Source organism: Danio rerio, chromosome 24 (assembly GCF_049306965.1).
Source record: "Danio rerio strain Tuebingen ecotype United States chromosome 24, GRCz12tu, whole genome shotgun sequence".
NCBI classification, from domain to species: domain Eukaryota; kingdom Metazoa; phylum Chordata; class Actinopteri; order Cypriniformes; family Danionidae; genus Danio; species Danio rerio.
This window is the reverse complement of record NC_133199.1, coordinates 45,826,916-45,852,500: the sequence shown is the minus strand read 5'-3', so window position 1 is coordinate 45,852,500 and position 25,585 is coordinate 45,826,916. Positions and strand designations below refer to the sequence as shown.

At 38.4% G+C, this 25,585-nt stretch overlaps 1 protein-coding gene across 51 annotated transcripts in view; it reads right to left on the bottom strand.

Moving 5' to 3' along the window:
* epb41l3a (erythrocyte membrane protein band 4.1-like 3a) overlaps positions 1-13,735 on the bottom strand; it is a 62,224-nt gene extending 48,489 nt beyond the window's left edge. For 26 of the 51 annotated variants that reach the window (XM_073940294.1, XM_073940301.1, XM_073940306.1 and 23 more), the window contains exon 1: positions 13,616-13,735. The gene's annotated coding sequence lies outside the window, so the exon portion shown is untranslated. 51 annotated transcript variants of the gene reach the window in all.
* Positions 13,736-25,585: the final 11,850 nt, after the last annotated feature.

Below are 25,585 nucleotides of genomic sequence, written 5' to 3'. Positions count from 1 at the left end.
CACTGACCCTCGTGTTTCCCTCTCGGGGGGTTTCAGCTCATGATCTGCTGCTGCTCTTCAGTCATTACGACAGAAACACCCTCACTCCGATGTGTTTCTGTGTCCGCGCGCCCTGCGTGACGTCACGGCGCCAGACCGCGTGCACGCGCAGGCCACACCCACCGCATTGCAGAAGCACATAAACCGGCCCGGTACCGGCGGCGAACTTCCCAAACTCAAATAATCACGTGACACCGCAGAAACACAACCATAATACAAGCGAGATGACATTACTGACACACACTGCATACATGCTGATTTACACACCGCCACGCGCATGTGTGTGTGTGTGTGTGTGTGTGTGATGACTGTCAAATTACACACCGATAACTCAACCTCTGTTCTACTGACGCTTGCATGGCGGACGCACATAAAGGACACACACACATACACACACATTAAATTATACTGTAGCTTTACCGTCATCATACACACACACACACACACACACACACACACGCTAAAGCGGAATGAACGGCTGTTTACCGGCTATGATGTTGCTGCTGCTTCCCGGTGCGCGGAGACTGACCGACTGCAGACACACACACACTCACCCTGCGCATCACACACAGTCACACACACACTGCAGTCTGACCTGAGTCTCGCCGAAAAGGAGTGTAAACCCACCGGTGTCTCGCGCTGCTTCCCTCGGTCACTGGTGCCGGTGTGTGTGTGCGAGTGTGTGTGTGAGTGTGTGTGTGAGTGTGAGTTCAAATCAGATCAATGCGGCACACACGGGGTTAAAGCAACTGCTGACTCATCACTAATATCTACAGCTCACTGTATTCATCATACACACACACACACACAAACACAAACACACACAAACACACACATATATATATATATACACACACAAAATGGGTCATATATTATAATATTATAAATAATATATGTAATATAAATAAAATCTGCAGCACATGTCCAGCAGGTTAATGTCAAGAATGATTTTCTGTGTTGTTAAAGTCTCTATTGAAGGAAGACACTCATTAATTAAGTCTTTGTTATCATTAAACAATATTTTTATATCAAGATTTTAATAATTTTAGGCCGGAGCCACATTACTCTCGCCACTTCTTCTACTGTGTACACGAATAGGGAGACTTAAGAATACAGTGCATATAGAGCACATAGTGCTGAACTGATGCTTTCTGTTATTACAAACACAATCACACACTCACACACACACATACATACACTCATACACACACTCACACACACACATACATACACTCATACACACACACGCATACAAAGTCTACAGAAAGTACAGAAACTGGGCCAGATGAGATGCAGCTGTGTGACTGATGAAGGCAATCACAGATGAGGCCATAACACACACACACACACACACACACACACACACACACACATACACACACACACACACACACACACACACACACCAAAATCTGCATTATTTTATTAAACAGAAAGCTCCACAACACATTCATTCACTCTCCTTCGGTTCAGTCCCTTTATTAATCAGGGGTCACCACAGCGGAATGAACCGCCAACTATTCCAGCATATGTTTTACACAGCGGATGCCCTTTCAGCTGCAAGCCAGTACTGGGAAACACCCATACACACTCAAACACACACTCATACACTACGGCCAGTGTAGTTGATCAGTTCCCCTATAGCGCATGTGTTTGGAGCACCACTGCACCCCACTCTAGAATAATAATGTGTATTATAAGTATGTTGTGTATTAAAATGTTCCTCTGGTGTGAAAATAGTGAAGACACACACACATCAGGTGCCACTGCTGCTGCTCTAATGCTGGACTCTGTGTGTGTTTGTGTGTTTCTTGTGCAGTGCTGCTGTTTGCTGTGCATGTTGATGAGGCCTGCCCTTACCATCATGCACCTGCACAAGGACAGACAGACAGACACACACACACACACACACACACACACACACACACACACACACACACACACACAAAAACTTTGACACTCAGCTGTCAGTCACTGGTGGTGCTCTGGCTGTGATTGGCTGCTGTTCTTCAGGTTCAGCTTGATAACACACCTCCTCATACACTGATTATCCTGTGGAAGTGGAGCGAGCGGCTGCAGTGTGTGTGTGAGGAAACTCATTTGCTGCTCGGCTGGGTTGTGGATGTCAGACGGGTCGATTAGCTGTAATCTGGAGCTTCTTAAATGAACTCAACACGACACACAGCAGCTCTTACTGTACAACTGATGTGTGTCCTGAGACTCAGCGTACCAGCAAAGACGAGCCTGACGTTACTCTGTCCGAACCACTGACACTGCCACATTTCCATTTGACGTCACAGTTGTCCATTAGTAAAGTATTGGCCAAGTAACGTTCAACATAACTTATTGTTCTGTGTGAATTAGCATCTTAGCATAATTTGTGCATGAATTAGCATGTTACTAGGATGAATTACACTTTTCCATCATGGTTCTGGCTTGAATAAGGATGAGTGTATTAATTTCCATGAATTAGCACGTTGCTAACATGTTTCTGCTATGACTTAGCATGTTTCTAGAGTGAATTAGCATGTTAGCATAATTTGTGCAGGAATTAGCATGCCAGTATGATGTTTCTAGTATAAATTAGCATGTGCTATTATGTTTCTGATATAAATTAACGTTAGCATATTTCTTCCATGAATTAGCATGCTGCTAACATGTTTCTGATATGAATTAGCAGGTTTCTAGTGTGAATTAGCATGTTTAAAATTTTTGCATGAAATGTTTAATGTGAATTAGCATGTTAGCATAATTTGTGCATGAATTAGTATGTTACTAGGATCTTTCTAGCATGACTTAGCATTTGCTATCATGTTTCTGGTATGAATTATCATGTTAGCGTATTTTTTTCCCATCAATTAACATGTTGTTTACATGTTTCTTGAATGAATTAGCATGTTTCTTGAATAAATTAGCATGTTGCTATCATGGTTTTAATTTGGATTAGCATGTTAACATTATTTGTGCACAAATTAACATTATATTAGCATGTTCGTATCATGAATTAACATGTTGCTATCATGGTTCTAGTATGGATTAGCATGTTAACATAATTTGCATGAATTAACATTTTACTAGCACATTTCTAGAATAAATTAGCATGTTGCTATCATGGTTTTAATTTGGATTAGCATGTTAACATTATTTGTGCACAAATTAACATTATATTAGCATGTTCGTATCATGAATTAACATGTTGCTATCATGGTTCTAGTATGGATTAGCATGTTAACATAATTTGCATGAATTAACATTTTACTAGCACATTTCTAGAATAAATTAGCATGTTGCTATCATAATTTTAGCATGAATTAGCGATGTTTCTAGCATAAATTATTTGTCATCATGTTTTTAGTATAAATTAGCATGTTGCTAGGATGTTTCTAGCATAAATTATCATTTGCTATTACATGTCTGGTATGAATTAGCATGTTAGTGTATTTTCCCCATGAAGCATGTTATTACCATGTTTCTGTTATGATTTAACATGTTTCTAGTGTGAACTTGTAAGTTTCTAATGTAAATTAGCATGTTAGCATAATTTGTGCATGAATTAGCATGTTACAATAATATTTCTAGTATAAATAAGCATTTGCCATCATGATTTTACCATAAATTAGAATGAATTAGCATGTAGCTATCATGTTTCTAGAATGATCTAGAGTTTCTAGTATGAATTAGCATGTTTGTAGTGTGAATTAGCATCTTGCTATCAAAATTTTTGCACAAAGTAGCATGATGTTTGTATGCTTCTAGTTTGATTGAGCATGTTGCTGTCATGATTTTAGCATTAATCAGCATGTTGTTAGCATGTTTCTAGCATAATGACGCGTGTTGTTAGCATGCTTCAAGAACAAATTAGCTTGCTTTAAGTAATACATGTCTTTACACTTACTTGCTCTCAGTTCAGTATGTCTATGCTGAATAAAAGAATGTATATTTGGGAGAGTAGTGTACTCAGCTAATGAGCAGGCAGTGAGAGCCATCACAGCGTGTTCAGTGCAGGAATGAGCAGACGCTTTGATGGAGGCTTTTATTCTCCAGCAGTCTGAAACTCTTGTCCATTATATAAGAGCGATGTGTGACTGCCTGTGAGTGCTTCAGAAAAGGGTTTTCACAGCCGACGTCTCATTCTTCAGCGCGAGTTACAAACACAAGGCCAATATGTAGAGTCAGTCATTACTGACAGTAATTATTCCTGAGATCCTGCCTGATGGTGGACCAGAGATCACATACTTCACTGGAAAACATCAGGCGGAGTGAAAAAGAAGAGTGCAATGAAAACAAACCCGAGAGAAAACAGTCACCAAAACACCCTAACAACCAAACTACAACTTCCTAGAACACCTGAAAACACCATAGCAACATCCTAAAGGACACCCTAGCAACTAACACACCAGTAACTTGCAACCTAACTACAATTACTCAAAACACCCTTACAAGTAAACTACTACCACCCAAAAGACACTAACAACCAAACTACAAGCACACGAAACGCCCCAACAACTAAACTACAATCACCTAAAACCACCCTAACAACCAAACTACTACCACTTAAAAGACACTAACAACCAAACAACAAACACAAAAACACACTGATAAGCAAACTACAAGCACACGAAACACCTCAACAACCAAACTACAACCACCTAAAACCACCCTAACAAACAAACTACAAGCACCCAAAACACCCTGACAACCAAACTACAACCCCCTAAAACCACCCTAACAACTAAACTACAACCACCTAAAAGACACTAACAACCAAACTACAAACCCGCAAAACACAATGACAACCAAACTACAAGCACAAACCTACCCTAACAACCAAACTACAAGCACATGAAACACCCCAACAACTAAACTACAATCACCTAAAACCACCCTAACAAACAAACTACAAGCACCTAAAACACATTGACAACTAAACAATAAGAACCCAAAACACCCTAACAACCACCCAAACAACCCCAACAACCAAACTACAACCACCTAAAACCACCCTAACAAACAAACTACAAGCACCCAAAACACCCTGACAACCAAACTACAACCACCTAAAACCACTCTAACAACTAAACTACAACCACCTAAAAGACACTAACAACCAAACTACAAACCCGCAAAACACAATGACAACCAAACTACAAGCACAAACCTACCCTAACAACCAAACTACAAGCACTCGAAACACCCCAACAACTAAACAACAATCACCTAAAACCACCCTAACAACCAAACTACAAGCACCTAAAACACATTGACAACTAAACAATAAGAACCCAAAACACCCTAACAACCACCCAAACAACCCCAACAACCAAACTACAACCACCTAAAACCACCCTAACAACCAAACTACAACCACCTAAAACACATTGACAACCAAACTACAAGAACCCAAAACACATGATAAACCAATCTACAACCACCCAAACGACCCTAACAACCAAACTACAAACACTCAAAACACCCTAACAACTAAACTACAACCACCTAAAACACACTGTCAACCAAACTACAACTACCTTAAACACCCTAAAAACTAAACTACAACCACATAACACCCTAGAAACCAAACTATAAGCTCCCTAAACATTATAACAACCAAACTACAACCACCCAAAACACACTAACAACCAAACTACAAACACTCAAAACACCCTAACAACCAAACTACAAACACTCAAAACACCCTAACAACCAAACTACAAACACTCAAAACACCCTAACAACCAAACTAAAAACACTCAAAACACCCTAACAACCAAACTACGAACACTCAAAACACCCTAACAACCAAACTACAAACACTCAAAACACCCTAACAACCAAACTACAACCACCCAAAACACACTAACAACCAAACTACAAACACTCAAAGCACCCTAACAACCAAACTACAAACACTCAAAACACCCTAACAGGTTAACTACAACACCCAAAAAACAACAACCCAGTAACCATTTAAAAACACCCAAAACACTACAGAAACCAACATACAAGTACCCAAAGCACCCCAGCAAGTTGCAGCCAAATGATAACAACCCAAAACACCCTAACCAAATCACAGTAACCAACTACCAAAAACACCCAAGTAGCAAAAAAATAAATAAATAAATAAATACCAATCAATTTATTTATTTAAAATAAATAAATAAATTGCAACCACAAAGAAACCACTCAAAGCATTATAGCAACCAAACAACCACCCAAAACACCCTAACAACCAAACTATACCCACTTAAAACACCTTACTATAAAAACTATAAAAACTCAGATCCCCCAAGTAACAACCAAAAACACATTAGCAAGCAACCACCTAAAAAACAATCAAAACAAAGCAACTAAGCAACCACCACCCAAAACACCCTAACAACCAAACCACTACCACTCAAAACACTCCAAACAAAATACAACCACCCAGAACATCCAGGTAACAACCAAAACACCTTAGCAAGCAATCACCTTGAAACCTATCAAAAACCACGGCAACCAAGCAACAACCACCCAAAACACCCAAACAAACAAACTACAACAACAAAAAACACCTTAAACAAACAATACAGCTTCCCAGAACAACAACATCCTAACACCTAAAAAAACTATCAAAACACCATAGCAACCAAGCAACAACACATCCAAGTAACACTCCAAAGACCGTAGTAGCCACCTAGAAACTAATCAAAACAACATAGTAACCAAGCAACAATCACCCCAGACAACACCCAAACAACCAAACTACTACTGACTAAAACACCTAAGCAACAACCCAAGAACCCGGTTGTAGTTCGGTGTTGTTCTGCTGTGTGTTCAGTGTTTTACTGTGCTAATCTTACAGCACATCATCATCTTACAGCACATGTCCAGTGAAGTACAGACGGGTTCATGTGTGCTTCTGATCAAACACTGACTGAGATGATGAAGTCATGATGAAATGGCCAGAGACGGCTGTAATGGAGCTGAAATCACCACTGATTGGCCGGCCTTTGATGCTCTGTGATGTATTAATTCACTGTAATCGTCCTTTAGTAGTCATGCATGTTGCACTCAAACACAGCCCTGCTGCCGCACACAAACACTGACACACTGGGTGAGCTGATCGATGGTGAAATTGATAAATACTGACGAGTTTAACCGTTACACACACACACACACACACACACAAAAACACACACACACACACACACACACACACACACACACACACACACACACAACATGTCCAATAACAAGACAGAAAGATCTTAAAGAGACAGTTCACCCACAAATGAAAACACAGTCATCATTCCAAACACAATACTTTGAAGAATGTTGAGGCACCATTAGGCCCCACTGACTTTCATTACATGGACAAAAAACATCCTCTTTCATGTCTGACAGATGAAAGAACGGCGGAGAGTAAATGATGACAATTTGTACATAAAAACACACACAGTCATCACAAGATACACACATTCAGATGAACACAAGACTATTATTAAAGGATTACCCTGATCGACTAGCGACATTCAGTATTTTACCTGACCCAGACTACCCTAACAACCACCGAATGCAGCATAGCAACCTCTCAGAACACCTTAGCAACCACATTTAAATGCATTAAAATGTCCTGGTGTTCACTCTGAACACATTGGAAACCAACCATTTACCATAACAACACCCTGATAACCACTTAACACCTTACCAACTACTGACTACAGCATAGCAACCACTCACAATACCTTAGCAGCCACATTTTAATGCATCAAGAATGTCCTGGTGACCACTTTGAACACATAAGAAACCAACTATTTACCATGACAACACCCAGGCAACCATTCAACACCCTAGCAACCACTCACAATACCTTGGCAACAACATTTAAATGCATTAAGAATGTACTGGTGACCACTCTGAACACAATGGAAACCAACCATTTACCATAACAACACCCTGGCAACCACTCAACACCCTAACAAAAACTGACTACAGCATAGTAACCACTCACAATACCTTAGCAACCACATTTAAATGCATTAATAATGTGCTTGTGACCACTCTGAACACACTAGAAACCATCCATTTAGCATAGCAACACCCTGGCAACCACTCAACACCCTAGCAACCACATAGAAACCACTGACTACACCATAGCATCCACTCTGAATACCTTAGCAACAATATATAAACCATTACAAATGTCCTGGTGATCACTCTGAACACATGAGAAAACACCCATTTATTATAGCAAAACCCTGGCAACTTCTCAACACCCTGGCAACCACTGACTACAGCATAGCAACCACTCACAATACCTTAGCAACCACATTTAAATGCATTAAGAATGTCCTGGTGACCACCCTGAACACATTAGAAACCACCCATTCACAATAACAACACCCTGGCAACCACTCAACACCCTAGCAACCACTGACTACAGCATAGCAACCACACACAATACCTTAGCAACCACATTTAAATGCAATAAGAATGTCCTGGTGACCACCCTGAACACATTAGAAACCACCCATTCACAATAACAACACCCTGGTAACCACTCACAATACCTTAGCAACCACATTTAAATGCATTAAGAATGTCCTGGTGAACACCCTGAACACATTAGAAACCACCCATTCACAATAACAACACCCTGGTAACCACTCACAATACCTTAGCAACCACATTTAAATGCATTAAGAAGGTCCTGGTGACCACCCTGAACACATTAGAAACCACCCATTCACAATAACAACACCCTGGCAACAGCTCAGCACACTAGCAGCCACTGACTACAGTATAGCAACCACTCACAATACCTTAGCAACCACATTTAAATGCATTAAAAATGACCTGATGACCACCCTGAACACATTGGAAACCAATCATTCACAATAACAACACCCTGGCAACCACTCACCACAAAAAGCAACCACCCAAGCAACTACAGCATGGCAACCACTCACAATACCTTAGCAACCCTATTTAAATGCATTAAAATGTCCTGGTGACCACTTTGAACATAATAAAAACCAACCATTTACAATAACAACACCCTGGCAACCACTCACCACCCTAGCAACCACTGACTACAGCATAGCAACCGCTCTGAATACCTTAGCAACCACATTTAAATGCATTAATAACGTCCTGGCAGCCACTCTGAACACATTAAAAACCACCCATTTACAATAGCAACACCATAGCAACCACATGGAAACCACTGACTAACCACAGAACAGTCCATGATCATCAGAATCAGAAAATCAGACAGCAGTCAGAAATGAAGAAGCAGAGTCTCCCACAGAGACAGAAATGTAAAACATCTCCCAAAGTTCTCCTGTTTACAATATTAATATTCTCCGGCTGTGTTTGACAACACTAAAATAGCCTGCAAGAAGCGTCAGGAGCAGTTTCATCTTCAGAGAACAACACTGATGACGAGCTGATCAATATATAATAATACCATACAATACAATACAATATATAATATAATATAGTGGCTTCACGGTGGCGCAGTGGGCAGCACGATCGTCTCACAGTAAGAAGGTCGCTGGTTTGAGTCTCGGCTAGGTCAGTTGGTGTTTCTGTGTGGAGTTATGTGCAGTTGGATGCACTATAGGGGAATTGATCAACTAAATTGGCCGTGGTGTATGAGTGTGTATGGGTGTTTCCCAGTACTGGGTTGCAGCTGGAAGGGCATCCGCTGTGTAAAACATATGCTAGAATAGTTGGTGGTTCATTCCGCTGTGGCGACCCCTGATTTATAAAGGATTAAGCTGAAGGAAAATGAATGAATGAATGTGTGCGCTGTCTCTTTAAGAGCTTCTCTACAGACCAGCATGAATCTCCAGTCATTGCTTTGAGTTATGTGATGAACGCCAAACCTAGCAACAGTAACCAAGGGGGGCGGAGCTCAGAACACCCCCATTCCAGCAGTATCTACCTGTGTGGCATCAATCAGAGCCTCTGAAATAACCCGACAGCAGAACTGATCAATCCTGAACACTCTCCTATAATTGATGCTCAATAAAGCCATCCACAAGCTGGACTTCATCGCCATAATGGAGGAACAGACTGTGACCATAACAGACGATCAATACTGATTATCTGGCATCTCGCAGAGCTCCAGTTGGAGGAGCTGGAAACCCAAAGACAGCAAGAAGTGAAGAAACAAAACACACACACACACACACACACACACACACACACACACACGGCTCATGGAGGAACTGTGGGATCATCTGACTACATTGGGATGATGAACAACAAACGCAGGAATTACAGCAAGCGGAGCTCAGCATTACGGTCTTATGTTCATATTTTAAAGACAATTTTTAAAAATAAATTGATGTCATTTGTGCTTTTATTCAAAACTGTATTTTGTTTGTTTTTTAAAAATAAAAATATATTTACAAATAACACAAAGATGTTTCATGCAAAAGTTTATTTAAATTAGTAAACACACGAATATTGTTTAGAATTGAAGATTAATGCATAATTCAGAAGGCAGAGACAATCAAAAATAGATCTTTAAGTTAATATTTAATTTTTATTTTGCAATAACTTAAATATAATTTGTATTTCTTATAATTCAAACTTGCATTATATACTAATTCAAATTATAATACTAGAATATTAACACTAGTACATTAATACTGAATGAACCACCAACTATTACAGCATATGTTTTACACAGCGGATGCCCTTTCAGCTGCAACCCAGTACTGGGAAACACCCATACACACTCATACACTACAGACAGTGTAGTTGATCAGTTCCCCTATAGCGCATGTGTTTGGACTGTGGGGGAAACCGGAGCACCCGGAGGAAACCCACACCAACACGGGGAGAACATGCAAACTCCACACAGACACACCTACTGACCCAGCCGGGACTCGAACCAGAGAACTTCCAGCTGTGAGGCGATCGTGCTACCCACGACGCCACCGTGACGCCCTAACTTGTATTATGTACTAAATAAAACTAGATTATTAAGTTATTAACACTAGCACACTACACTGTATATATTAATAATAGTACATTAATAATAATAATGTACTCATAATACATTACTCATAATTACATTTGTATTTGTATTATTGTAACTGTTGCATCATAGTTTTTGTTTGTGGTTAATTAATAATTTATTCACTAATACACAAAAATAGACGTCTCATGCAAATGTTTATTTTAATTAGTAGTAAACGTACAAAAGAGATGAAAAATAGAGTTTTGTTTATGATAAGTGAAGACGAATGTATAATTCAGGAGGCGGAGACAGTCACAAAACAGTCTTTAAGTTAATATTTTAATAACTGAATATTTAAATAAATAACTAGATATAAATTGTGTTATTATTCAAAACTGTTTCATTATATATTTTTTGTTTTAAAAATTAATAGATTATTTACATACATACAAAAATAGATGTTTGATGTAAATGTTTATTTGAATTAGTAAGCAGAGTAAAAACTATTTTTTAAATAACTTCATTTCATTTTTATTATTATTCAAAACTGTTTCATCACGTTTTTTTATAATAATAAATTTACAAATGATACAAAAAAAGATGTTTCATGCAAATGTTTATTTAAATCAGTAAAATAAACATTTAAAAAAGATGGAAATTAGATTTTTTTCCCATAATAATTGAAGACGAATGTATAATTCAAAAGGCGGAGACAAACAAAAATAATTCTTCAAGTTAATAATTTAACAAAATACATATTTTAAAAAAAACTTAACATAATTTGTATTATTATTCACAATCGTTTCTTATTTTTTGATTGTTTTTTTTAAATAAAAATTTATTTACAAAGGATATAAAAAAAATGATGCTTCATGCAAATGTTTATTTAAATTATTAAAATAAACATGCTAAAAAATTGAAATGAGACTTTTGTTGAAGATAATTGAAGATGAATGAATAATTCAGAAGGCTGATACAAACAAAAATATGTTTAAGTTAATATTTTAAAAACCAAATATTTTTTTAAACAAGTTGATATAATTTGTATTATTCAAAACTGCTTCATCATATGTTTTGTTAGTTTTTAAAAATAATAGATTTTTACATATATACAAAAACAGATGCCTCATGCAAGTGTTCATTTAAATCAGAAAAGTAAACGCACACACACACACACACACACACACACACACACACACACACACACACACACACACAAAAGATGAATATTCTAATTTTGTTTATGATAATTAAAGATGAATAAATACTTCAGGAGGTGGTGACAGACAAAAAAACAGGTATTTATGTTTATATTTTAATAACTATTTTTTAAAATAACTTGAACGGTTTTAAATAATAATAAAAAATTTTACCATCACGGCTTTTTAAAAATAATAATACATTTACAAATGATACAAAAAAAGATGTTTTATGCAAATGTTTATTTAAATTAGTAAAATAAACATACAAAATAATATAGAAATTACATTTCTTTTCCATGATAATTGAAGATGAATGTATAATTCAAAAGGCGGAGACAAACAATAATATTTTTTTAAGTAAATAATTTTAAAAATACATATTTTTTTTGAAAAAAAAAACTTGATTTAAATTGTATTATTATTTACAATTTTTTATAATAAAGTATTTACAAATGATATAAAAAAATCGATGATTCATGCAAATGTTTATTTAAATTAGTAAAATAAACATGCTAAAAAATGAAAATTAGACTTCTGTTAATAATAATTGAAGATAAATTATTAATGCAGATGCTGGAGACAGTCACAAAAACATCTTTAATCTGATATTATTATTTCTAGAAATAAATTGCATAATTGTGTGCTGTTATTATAATGTTATGACATTATGTGCTATCATTTGAGCTCTAATTCACAACAGGTTCATCATATTTTTATGATCAAAATACTACAGGATTCATCTAGAAGATGCCAAATGCCCCACAGGTCTGAGTCTGCGTATATGCACTGATTTGATGTTCAATCTGAGCTGTTTTTTGTTGATGTTAATCCGGAGCAGATCAGCAGATTACAGGCTGTGTGTGAGGTCAGAATCAGGACACAGATGTGTGTGGCGCAGCTGTCACACTCACACTCACACTCACACTCCACATACATCAATTACAGAGAAAGACATGAACGAGACATGCACACACTCACCGGTCAGAGGGTCCAGGAGCGGTCCATCAGATCAGCAGTAGATCCAAACACACACACACACACACACACACACACACACACACACACACACACACACACACACACACACACAGCAGAGAAACACAAATATGGTCACTGGAGTGCTTCTGGAGCCGGTCAGGAATGTTGCGCGCGCATCTGTGGCGTCGGGAGCGCGCACAGCATTCCTGTCTGGAATAAATCTGTCATTCAGTATTAGCGCGGGTCAGTTTCAGACATAAGCATGAGCGGAAACACACACGCAGAAAACACACACACACACCCACAGAGAAACACGAGCTCGAGGAGGACAGCACTGAACAGCGAATAAACCCATTGATGAAGCGACACTGTCTGCGCTGACACACACACACACACACACACACACACACACACACGCAGACTGCTCGAGCTGAACACACACCTCTGGATGAGTGAGTTGGTCGTCGGGATCTTCTAGTCTTCTGCTGCAGGAATAATCCAGTGATGAAGATGAAGACACAAACACAAACACACACACACACACACTGAAACACAGAGATGTGGAGCAGCAGCACTGGAAGAGCGCACTGACCACACCCACTTATGCTAATCGCTCTTCTCTCGGCGCGCGCTGATTGGCTGTCGGCGCTATCACTCAGACTGATGATCACATCTGCTCTGATGCTCCAGTCAGCACTTTTCATCACACTGCTACACATCATTATTAAAACTTGCCCAAATATTAAAGTACATTTTGTTAAATTAATAATGAGGTGCTTCATTCTTCATTGTCAACTCTGCAAAGGGGGGGGGGGGGGGGGGGGGAATGGAAAAAGGCAGATTTTAACCATACAACGAAATAAAAACAACTGTAATATTAAATATTAAATGTTGCCTACATTCTACAAAATGCTGTACTATTTTAAAAACCCCAATGCTGGCTCAAATGTGGGTTATTTGAAAAATTTGGTTAATAATGTAATTCAAACTGTTGATTTTCCCACACTCGACCCAACATTGAATTAAAACAACCCAGCATTTTAAGTCTATAGTTATCAAAGAGCTGTTATTAATTATTTTCATTCAGATGGATGAGCTAGGCCAGTGTTCTCAAACTGTGGAAGCTGCACCACTATAGTATGCGGAGGAATCAAATATGTCATATCTACATGCTACATAGAGTTCAAAAATGATCAACAATTATTTATATATCGTTGGCACCAATAGCCCAGTGGTTAGTGCGTCGACACATAGCATTGAGGTGCTCGCAGCGACCCGAGTTGGATTCCCGTCTTGAGGTCCTTTGCTGATCCTTCCCCTATCTCTGCTCCCCACACTTTCCTGTCTCTATATCTCCACTGTCCTATCAATAAAGGTAAAAACCCCTAAAAAATAATTTTATAAAAAAATTATTTATATATAAATGTGGTAACATATAGCCTATATTTATGAGGTCCAAGCAACATCTCCAGGTTTTGATGAATAGGTCACTAAATGTTAATACTTTACATTCAAGTACAGGAGTTTTTTTACTTGTTAAGAACAGTCGTCTACCATTTTGATTAACTTAAAAGCACATTTCAATTTAAATATTAACGCTTTATTTTGTTTGCTGATAATAATAACTATTCTTAATAATATTAATTAATCTGCCATGTTTTAGAACTGTGCAGTGCTGTAGCTGCTTTACTGGGCTTACTACACTACTGTATTTCAATACTGCTCATTATGGAGCTACTTGGAGAGACTATTTATTTCTGAGGTGGTACTTGATGAAAACAGTTTGAGAACCAGTGAGCTAGGCAAAGCGAGGTTATTTAAATATCACATTCACTCATTTTCCTTCACTCTCAGAATTAAAGGTACAAAATCTGTCCTTGGGGAAAACATTGTACCATTTTTCTGAGAGTATAGCGCATGTGTTTGGACTGTAACCGGAGCACCCGGAGGAAACCCACACCAACACGGGGAGAACATGCAAACTCCACACAGACACACCAACTGACCCAGCCGAGACTCGAACCAGAGACCTTGTTGCTGTGAGGAAACCACTGAGCCATCATGCCGCTCAATTTCATCATATAAGAAATACATTTTTTTTTTAAATAATTAAAATGATTTAAAAAATAAATAACAAATGTTTTGAAACAGGTTTAAAATAATAAATAAAAGAAAGTAATAATAATAAAAAAGAAAGACAGTTTAAGTTGTGACATATTTAGTACATTAAAATAGCTGTTACTTTGTCAATAATTCAGAAAATTCTGCATAATCTGTACTAGAAGATGACTTTCAGAGTGGAGAGCATTAATATTGATCAGAGGATTTACTGCAGCTCAATGCTCATTTGCTGTATCCTCAGCTATATTTATATACTTTACAATAAAGGCGCACAGATTTAATGTTAATGAGTGTATCTTCTGGTCTCATTCATATTCACTTATTTTACTTGTCCATTATACAGACTGACACGGCAGACTGGCTGCTGTTATGATAGTTTGAATTCATTATTCTAACATTATGAACACATGCGCTATAGGGGAACTGATCAACTAAACTGGCCGTAGTGTATGAGTGTGAATGAGTGTGTTTGGGTGTTTCCCAGTATTGGGTTGAGGCTAGAAGGGCGTCCGCTGTATAAATCATATAGTGGAATTGTTGTTGGTTCATTCTGCTGTGGCGGCCCCTGATGAATAAAGAGACTCAGCTGAAGGAGAGTGAATGAGTGAATATTATAACAGTATAATGGATCTTATAGTCTTGAGTCAAGCGGAAGTCTCGGACACACACAGAAAACGCTTCACTTGTGTTTCTTTAGTGGTTATTATTGTGCTGTGCATGCGCACGGGCTGCGCTCTATAATCTGTGCTGTGTGCTGAATAATCCTGCTCTGTGATGGATTAATCTCTTCCAGCTCAATGAGTGTCAGATCAGTCGATGGATGCAGGAGTCAAACTCTCAGTCTGATGCAACTCCTCTGAAAACACTCTGGAGCCGCATGAGCTGACGGTTAACACTGGACCTACTGAGGAAAACTTGACAAATTAATAATCTTTGTTGAGCGGCACGCTGGCTCAGTGGTTAGCACTGTGGCCTCACAGTAAGAAGATCACTGGTTCAAGCCTCGGCTGGGTCAGTTGGTGTTTCTGTGTGGAGTTTGCATGTTCTCCCTGTGTTGGCGTGGGTTTCCTCCGGGTGCTCCGGTTACAGTCCAAACACATGCGCTATTGGGCAACAAATCAACTACACTGGCCGTAGTGTATGAGTGTGTGTGAGTGTGTATGGGGGTTTCTCAGTAATGAATTGCAGCTGGAAGAGCATCTGCAGTGTAAAACATAAGGTGGAATAGTTGGCGGTTCATTCTGCTGTGGCTACCCCTGATGAATTAACGGACTAAGCTGAAGGAGAATGAATGAATGAATAGGTGCAGATGCAATCTGAGCTGCATGCAGTGCTTTTTAATATGCTCACCTAACCCCACCCACTCACAGTGACTTCACTAGCTCCATTGTGTCTGACATTGCATCACTGAGATATGCAGTCTCAGCTTGCACCCTCAAGGCAGTGTGTGCATATTTCTTTCTAAAATCATTTTTCTTAAAGTTACAACACACAAGCGAGCTCTGAGCGTTCCCATCTTTAATTTCCACAGTGGTCAAAAATAACCGCGTGCATTTCAGAGTCCATCACTTTAAAATACAGATGAAATCAAAACTAAGCATGATGTTGTTCGCTCACATTGCTGTTATGTGCTGAAATATTCATCTGTGCATGTCATTAAGAGCAAAAAATTTTAATAGACAAAACTGAAAATTCTCAGATTACGCCCGACTGAGGTACTGGGCGTGGCCAACACATTTAACCACGCCCCTCCAGCTGGTGAGGTGTCTGTTGTATTAACTCTGCCCAAAACTCTCTCCCCATCTGTCTGAATGAAACGCCTACTTTACTACATCCAATCAACTCACAGGAGAAAAAAACAAGACACGCAGAGTTATTTTTTATGCTGATTAGAAAATAATTATAAAAAAAATTATGGTTTAAAATTTTTATTAAAAGTCTCTCACTAGAATTTCAAAGGAGGGTAAATCATTTTGTAGAAACTGAATACAGAGGCTCAAACACTCAGACAAGCACTGTAAGTCTTAAAATGTCGTCGTAACATTGGGTCAAATCTAGAAAATAATGCAATATTGGGTAAAAAACGTCACATAAATTTTAACCTAATGACTGGTTTTGTCCACATTACAAAAGCATCTGCAAAATGACTAAACGTATTTAACCCAACGCTGCCCAATAACCCACCGCCCCTTCCAGAGGATTGCTGTAATGCTGCTGATTGACTTTATGGCAGGTTTGGGCTCTGTTGTCTGTGGGTTACTTTTGTTCTAGGATTTTCCTAAACGCTGCAAATTTACCAGAAGTCTCGGACATTCAGAGAAAACTGCTTACCTCTGCATTGCAAATGACGGTGGATAATGGAAGAACTCATATTGTCGAGCACAAATCAATACTGGAAAATCACCTGCAGCAGCAGAAGCCAGAACAGTTGAAGAATGCCGCCCTCTTGTGGACAGAGTCCAGCACTGCAGGAGGTCGACAACATATTATTAAAGAGAATTCACGCAAAACATCCAACCATGAGTTTCTTAGGATGTTACAATTTCAAAAATACACACATAACTCAATATATTATACATTAATACAATTTTAAAAACATATAGATTCTGGAATTTGATGTAAAAATGATTAATAACAGTTAAAAACAGAATTATTTTATGAGACTATTTTAAAACACAACAATTCTCTGTGATTTGCTGCACTTTTACTTTATTTCTCATAGCTCAGTTTAACTCTGCATGAGCCGCTGACCAGCAGTCACTCATCACCATCAGTGGGTGGCGCTGCAGGAGCCGTCAGTCTCGGTGTGTATTTATAGCAGAGGTGTGTGTGTGTGTGTGTGTGTGTGTGTACAGTAACACGCAGTGGACAGATCCTCCATCTACTCTACACATCTGTGTTCTGAGCTGAGGAGCTGTTTTCTGCTGTTCTTCACGCTGAGCCACAGTTATATAAACAGACGATGACTCTTACATAATGCCATTCAGACGCTGGAGAGCTTTCCAAACCCCCTTTACTAGAAATGGGTGCTTTAACCCTTCGAGGATCATGTTTATATCTGCTTTAGTAGCTCTAGGCTAACCACAACGAGAAACTTGTATTCAGACAGATCTGAGATCAGTGTTTGAGTCATTTCAGACTTGAGTTTGTGCTGAGACAGATCTGAGATCAGTATTCGAGTCTGAGCTGAGACAGATCTGAGATCAGTGTTTGTGTCATTTCAGACTCGAGACTGAGTTGAGACAGATCTGAGATCACCGTTTGAGTCGTTTCAGACTCGAGACTGAGTTGAGACAGATCTGAGATCAGTGTTTGAGACGTTTCAGACTTGAATCTGAGTTGAGACAGATCTGAGATCAGTGTTTGAGTCGATTAAGACTCGAGTCTGAGCTAAGACAGATCTGAGATCACCATTTGAGTCGTTTCAGACTCGAGACTGAGTTGAGACAGATCTGAGATCAGTGTTTGAGTCATTTCAGACTTGAGTTTGTGCTGATACAGATCTGAGATCAGTATTCGAGACTGAGTTGAGACAGATCTGAGATCAGCGTTTGAGTAATTTCACACTTGAGTCTGAGCTGAGACAGATCTGAAATCAGTGTTTGAGTCATTTCAGACTCAAGTCTGAGCTGAGACAGATCTGAGATCAGTGTTTGAGTTGTTTCAGACTCGAGTCTGAGCTGAGACAGATCTGAGATCAGTGTTTGAGTCATTTCACACTCAAGTCTGAGCTGAGACAGATCTGAGATCAGTGTTTGAGTTGTTTCAGACTCGAGTCTGAGCTGAGACAGATCTGAGATCAGTGTTTGAGACGTTTCAGACTCGAGTCTGAGCTGAGACAGATCTGAGATCAGTGTTTGAGTCATTTCAGACTTGAGTTTGTGCTGATACAGATCTGAGATCAGTATTCGAGTCTGAGTTGAGACAGATCTGAGATCAGCGTTTGTGTCAATTCAGACTCGAGTCTGAGCTGAGACAGATCTGAGATCAGTGTTTGAGTCTGAGCTGAGACAGATCTGAGATCAGTGTTCGAGTCTGAGCTGAGCCAGATCTGAGATCAGTGTTTGAGTCGCTTCAGACTTGAGTTTGTGCTGATACAGATCTGAGATCAGTGTTTGAGTCTGAGTCGAGACAGATCTGAGATCAGTGTTTGAGTCTGAGCTGAGACAGATCTGAGATCAGTGTTTGAGTCTGAGTCGAGACAGATCTGAGATCAGTGTTTGAGTCTGAGCTGAGACAGATCTGAGATCAGTGTTTGAGTCTGAGTCGAGACAGATCTGAGATCAGTGTTCGAGTCTGAGCTGAGACAGATCTGAGATCAGTGTTCGAGTCTGAGCTGAGACAGATCTGAGATCAGTGTTTGAGTCGTTTCAGACCTGACAGATTCAGACTGGAGATGATGATGATCTGGTGTTTTCCATCAGACCAGTAGTGTGTCAGATCTGATCTTCCTCTAACACAGCTTTATTTTCCAGCACGCTGTGAATGAACAGTGCTGAAATGTCTCCGGCTGTCATCACATCCACAGCGCATTCATTCACAGTCTCTAAAGCCTGTAATTATTTCTCAGCCCTCGTGACATCAGTTTATCACACTTACACAAAGAGCAGAAAAACACTGAGCACACAAACACATCAGCAACCATAGAGCAACGCTCCAGCAACCCACGACACCCATCTGAGGGAAATATATGAAGAGCTAATGAAAAGCTACATCACTAATGTTTTTAATGTGAATATAATCTGCCGGTGGGGTGAGGAAATAATCTGGCTTTCACTTTCAGACAGCATTACTTCATTTACCACACTGGCAGATTATTTTACTTGCTTTAATTTAAATCTCACTTTATTTTAACTTATTTCTGAAAAAAGGGCAGCATTTGATACTTGTCTAGAAAAAGCTTCTTGATTTAAGACTTTTTGATATTTAGACTAGAAACAAGAGAAACTCTAAGTAAGAAGAGCATTTCTCTGCAGTGAACATTCTTCTTTGCAGTGGTGCATTATTAAAGTGTGTCTTTAACACGGCTCTAGAAAACACAATAAATCCCTTCAGATTCCCACAGCATGACGGTGGCTAATTTGCTCTTATTTTCTTCAGTAAATCCACTGCAGGATTCCTGTGTAATTATTCTAATGACGTCAGACTCATTACAGTATTACAGCTCTGAGCAGAACAATACTTCACCTCGAGCCGGAGCCAAACGCTCTGAATAAAGCAGAAGATAGAACACACAGCACCAGCAGCCAAAACTGCAGAGCTATTGATCACAGAAACACACTGAAGATCCACTGAAACACTGAAGTGTGTGGAAAGCATCCCACAGAGCTGAACGCACACTTATTACTATGCAAAACACTTCACTTGATTTTAAACCATTATCAAGGCAAGTAACTATACATATACTGTATGCATATGTGAGCACAAAACTAGATTTTCTTATAGCTTGCCTTATTTTGCATGGGTACACTGTAAAAGTGCTAGATTTTTTTGACTTGTTTTTAGTCTAAATATCAGCATTTCCGTCAATCAAGAAGTATTTTCTAGTTTTAATAAGGCTAAATTGTGTTTTTTCTTAAAAAAATACAAATAAAAAAGCAAAATAATCTGCCAATGGGGTGAGCAAAATATTATAAATTAAAAGAGATGCACATTTTTTGCATCATTGACTTCCATTTTGACCCCAATTTTTGATTGCAAAGCCATGCATAAATCTCAATTTCCCAAAATTCTTTAAATTGTTTTATGCTCCATGGTTCACTCGCCGGCCACTTTATTAGGTACACCTGTCCAACTGCTCATTAACCCAAGGTTTTAATCAGCCAATCAAATGGCAGCAGCTCACTGCATGTCGGCATGTAGACATGGACGAGAGGATCTGCTGCAGTTCAAAGCGAGCATCAGAATGGGGAAGAAAGGGTATTTAAGAGACTTTGAACATGGCATGGTTGTTGCTGCCAGACGGGCTGCTCTGAGTATTTCAGAAACTGCTGATCTACTGGGATTCTCACGCACAACCATCTCTAGAGTTTACAGAGAATGCTCCGACAAAGAGGAAATATCCAGTGAGCGGCAGTTCTGTGGGCGCAAATGCCTTGTTGATGAGGCCAGAGGTCAGAGGAGAATGGCCAGACTGGCTCCAGCTGATAGAACGGCAACAGTAACTCAAATAACGTTGCTGCTCTGATGAGTCTCCATTTCTGCTGACACATTCGGATGCTCGGCTCAGACAACATGAAAGCATGGATCATCCTGCCTTGTATCAGCGGTTCAGGCTGGTGGTGGTGGTGTAATGGTGTGGGGGAGATTTTCTTTGGGTCCATTAGTACCAATTGAGCATCAACGCCACAGCCTACCTGAGTATTGCTGCTGACCATGTCCATCCCTTTATGAGCACAGTGTCTCCATCTTCTGATGGCTACTTCCAGCAGGATAACGCAGCATGTCATAAAGCTCAATCATCTCAGACTGGTGAACATGACGATGAGTTCACTGTACTCAAATGGCCTCCACAGTCACCAGAGCTCAAAGGGAGTTTAACCTGGTAGTAGTGAGGTGTACCTATTAAAGTGGCCGGTGAGTGTATGTCAACTTTATTAACACTGAGTATAATATTTATGCCTTTAAAAGTCATAAAAGTTCAAAAGTCTTGTATTAAACTGCAGTAAAACTCAGTTATCCCCCAATGAATATTTCAATTTATTGCAATTATTTTTTTTGCTGGACAAAAAATAATAATTGATATATTTTTCCTATTGTAAATATATCAGATCTTGATTTCTGAAAATTGAAAATGCTTTTCTTTGTCTTGTTTCTAGTCCAAACATGTAGAGATTCTCAAATCAAGAACCAATAAGACAATAAATAAAAATGATTAATAATAATAAACCAAATAATCCATCATAACATGACAATATCATGAGCAATATGACAGCCACATCCCTGTCAGTAAATCCTCTCCAGAGTCTGGTGTATGAGTAGACAAATGAAGCAGATTTTTAAGGAGACACTGTTGATTAATCTTTAATAATCCACCCCAAAATCTCCTCAAAAGACACTTTAAATAGACGTTACATTTGAGACAGTACCGAACGAACCACTCGGCTAGCTAACGTCAGGGTAATTGGACTCATTGAAGTACAAACTAAGTAAAAACCGACGGCATACAAGTGTAAGATAACATTTCAGAGGCAAAATGCAAACATAAACATTTCCCACACAAGCAGGGAACATTTCAAATGAGATATTGCTATCAGGTCAATTCCTAAAAAACAATAATAGTCAGTCATTTGCTGGTTTAAAAAAAGTGCATGAAGACGAACGGTATAAAACATGCTGCTCAGACAGCCGAACGCCACCGATAAACGGAAACAGCCACAGATAATCTACTACTGGAAGTTATTTTGTCCTCTAGAGGAGCATAGCAATGTATCACGTCAAATTCATCTCCATGTTGCTTGTAACTCCTGAGGTAAAATAGGTTTGTTTTGTTATGTTTATGAATTGCAGAACGTTTATGCTGCCTTTTCATTGCTTTCAAGGCGCACTGCTCATGATGGCTCTGATGCAGAAAGAGCTCTTTTCGTCTTGTTCAGTCTAAATTCTCAAAAAGCTTCAATAAAGCAGCCAAGCAAAATATATAGTCCTGTTTTCAGAAATAATTAGGTGAGTTTTTCTGTAAAACAAGCAAAATAATCTGCAGATGTGCTAATGTTTAGATATTGCTAGAAACAAGACAAATCGCTTTTTGCAGTGTGACCTTGCCGTGCGCTCATGATTATCACGGTTCAGCAGTATATTTCAAAGCAAAGAAGATTTTATATATATTGCTGTTTATTACATACATTCAGAAATTTGGGGAAGATTTTGGTCATGGAAATTTATTAATCGCGGTTTCCATTCCATGAAATTTATGACATTTTGGATTTACTTACAACATGCACAGAACCATTACCTCTGAATAATCCAGCCCTTTTCACCACACTAACCACTGTGAATGGAGTATATTATCAGAGTATACACAGCAGGCATGTCCAAACTCGGTCCTGGAGTGTCGGTGTCCTGCATATTTTAGTTCTGATAAATTAAACACACCTGAAGCAGCTAATCAAGCTCTCTCTAGGTATACTAGAAACTTCCAGGAAGGTGTGTTGAAGGAAGTTGGAGCTAAACTATGCAGGACACCGGCCCTCAGGACTGTGTTTGCATATGATATAAATAATCAGAGAGAGTGAAATTCAATAACTTTAAGACCTTTATTAAAGACACTACTAAGAGCCCACAAAACAGGTGCACCTGGTCCATGTACCCAGCTGTCCAAGGTTTATCTCGGTTTGGTCATGAAGGTTTATACCGCTGCAGTTGTGTGAGACTTGGACTGACGGCATGTGAGATCGCTGGTTCAAATGAATGTAGTAACTATTCAGCTGCTGGAGAATGCTCATTCATTCATTCATTCTTCTTTTTAAAACTTAGTTCTTTTAGATTAATCAGGCATTGTGATTTATAAATGGAAACCCCGCCAACAACTTATCTAGTTCCGTTTCTCACAATAACCTAGGGCCTTCTAGTGAATTAATACTGTAATATTATATATATTCTATATGATTACACATAGTGCATCTTAGTCTGTTTCATTTTTAATGTCTCAATGTGCTAAATATTATAAATTTACAAACAAACAAGATTGTGTTCAATGTTTATTTTATCAAGATATTACAGAAGGAATACCCTTCTCAAAATAATTTTTCCAATGTTTGGAAAGACCTTGTCATCACCAAGTTCATATCAGTTTCAAATCTTTAACTTAATAAACAGTAGTAGTTAAATAAATGAATGGAGCACAACCGTGCAACAGTACTCAGATAAGCTAAAAACAAACAAAGAAACTAATTTTGAAAGAATAAATGACATAGCTTGTGTTTCAGCGAGAGGCTTCAGGAAATCCAAACTTCTCTTCTCTCAATTAGTAATTCTAACCCCAACATTATCGGATTGGCCTGTCTGTTGTTTTGCTTTATCCATGACAACAGGACCTTGCCATCACCCGACCTTTACCCAATCACGGTATTACCCATACGATGCTTATTGTATTACGTTTGACCAATCAGCTTACCCAAGACGGTGGTTGTTAACACTCAGGAGGAATAGGTATCATGCTTTTTGGATACCATAACACCTCAAACGAAATTTTAGTAGTCAAGACAACTCACCTATGAAAACTTTCATAAACCTTTCTAGGGCTTTGAATTTTCTGAGTTTATTAATTTACTTTCTACAGATTTTTAGATCCTATGACATCTCCATTAAAAAAAATAACTTATTTTAGAGCAGTGACCACAATACCGTGATACCGTGGTATTTTTATGTAAGGTTATCATCCTGCCAAACTATACTGCCCTCAGTGCCTACTCATAAACCTAGGTGTTACTAACCTTTGGAAACCAAACCACTTCTTGTTAAGTTTATCAGCTAAATAATAATTAGCTACTTAAATAACACATTATTCTTAATTTACTTTTAATTATATGTTATTATTAATAATTAATAATATTCAGAAGACACTGATCATGTTAATGATTTCTCACAGTAGTTTTCAACAATGATTTAACAAGTTAGATAAATATCAATATGCAACACTTCATTTGTCTGAAATTGTTTTCAAAGTTTTTTTTTTAATATATAAAAATATATAATAAAAGTAATTTTCAAATTTACACCAATGCAAGTGTGATTTAAAAATAATACCTATAAAAAAGTAGATGCATCTTACTCATATGTGGCGCTATGGTGAGCTATTTTTAGAACAGGCCCGCGGGCAACTCATGTGAACCTGGCGGGCTACCACGGGCACCATGTTGGTGACCCCTGTTATAACCACTTTAGGTTTCAACCGGAAACACTAGCAAGGTTTTAACTTACAGTATATTTACTAAATATTAATTTAAGAAACTAAACTAAAACTAAAACATTATGCACATGCTGAATAAAAATCGATTAAATCGAGCTAATTCAGCAGGTTGGCGCCTAAAATACTGCAGGAAAAATGGTGTGGCCTTGGTTACTGCAGTAAATAAAGCAGCATGATGTCAAATCTAGCAGGATTTCATTGATTTGATAAACTGCACAGCATTCTGTTAATGGCAGATTTAATTCAGGCAAACTTTAGCACACAGCCATACACTGCATGATCAAAAATGATATTAAATTTAAGACCTTGGAAAATAGCATTTATTAATACTTATTAAGGCCCTTGAATTTCTCCACATTGATTTATCAACTTTAAATACTT